Source organism: Lissotriton helveticus, chromosome 1_2 (assembly GCF_964261635.1).
Source record: "Lissotriton helveticus chromosome 1_2, aLisHel1.1, whole genome shotgun sequence".
NCBI lineage: Eukaryota > Metazoa > Chordata > Amphibia > Caudata > Salamandridae > Lissotriton > Lissotriton helveticus.
The window spans coordinates 327,973,679-327,974,586 of NC_136058.1; the positions used below are offsets into that span (position 1 = coordinate 327,973,679).

General features: G+C 37.0%; 1 non-coding gene across 1 annotated transcript; it reads left to right on the forward strand.

Moving 5' to 3' along the window:
• The first annotated feature begins 313 nt into the window (after nucleotides 1-313).
• TRNAR-GCG (transfer RNA arginine (anticodon GCG)) lies at nucleotides 314-385 on the forward strand. Its single transcript has one exon. It is a non-coding gene; the product is annotated as a tRNA-Arg (tRNA).
• The last annotated feature ends 523 nt before the right edge of the window (nucleotides 386-908 follow it).

Genomic DNA, 908 nt, shown 5'->3' on the forward strand with positions numbered 1-908 from the left:
TCTGTGATTGTGGTAACCAATCCTCAAATGATAAGGTGTCCCGTAAAAACCTCTTCCCCTTTAAGAATGTTTCAAAACAATAATTGTATGTAGAGGCATTGGTCCTATGTACCACTGCCTATTCAAATAAAATAACAATGAAACAAATAAATCTGTTTTTTAAATGATCCAGTTTTCCTTTAATAAATAATATTAAAGACTACTTCTCCTGTTCCACAGTTTCAAGGTTGTACTTTCTGGCACAACTTAGTATGAGCCTCACACTCTTTCATGATTTACTGATATTTTCTCATTCTGATTTTACTGACAAGCTGGGGATATAGCTCAGTGGTAGAGCATTTCACTGCGGATCAAAAGGTCCATGGTTCACATCCGGGTGTCCCCTCACCCTATTTTGATTCTGCTGTTTGTGTTTGTGACTTTTCATGAATTCCATTTGGATCATCTTTCACAGAGTCAGTGTTCCCTTGGATATTGCACTTTAATAGCATTACAGTGTTTGCTCCTCAAAACCTGTGAGTAAATCTAGCTTTTAACATTCGGCTTTGTATTTCCTTTGGGAAATTTCTGAAACATCATTGATCTATTTTGGAATTCGGCTCTTCCTTTCACAGCACTAAACAAATGGAATGTACTATGAAACCAATTGACACATTTGTTATACTGTTTGGTGTTTTCTTGAATCTCACTAAAGAAATGGCTTAGAATACTGTGCAGCGATGCAGTCAATCTATTTCTCATTTCACCTATGTCCTCAGTCTTACAAATAGTCCACCTCTTCTCTGTGCATCCATAGTATGTGTTTGTTTGAAGCACTTCATTTTTGTGCAACGTAGGAACTATTTAATTTCTCCTTAAAAGCTCTGCCTACGTGCAAGATGTACGAACCCACGTTGCAGTTGCAAGAA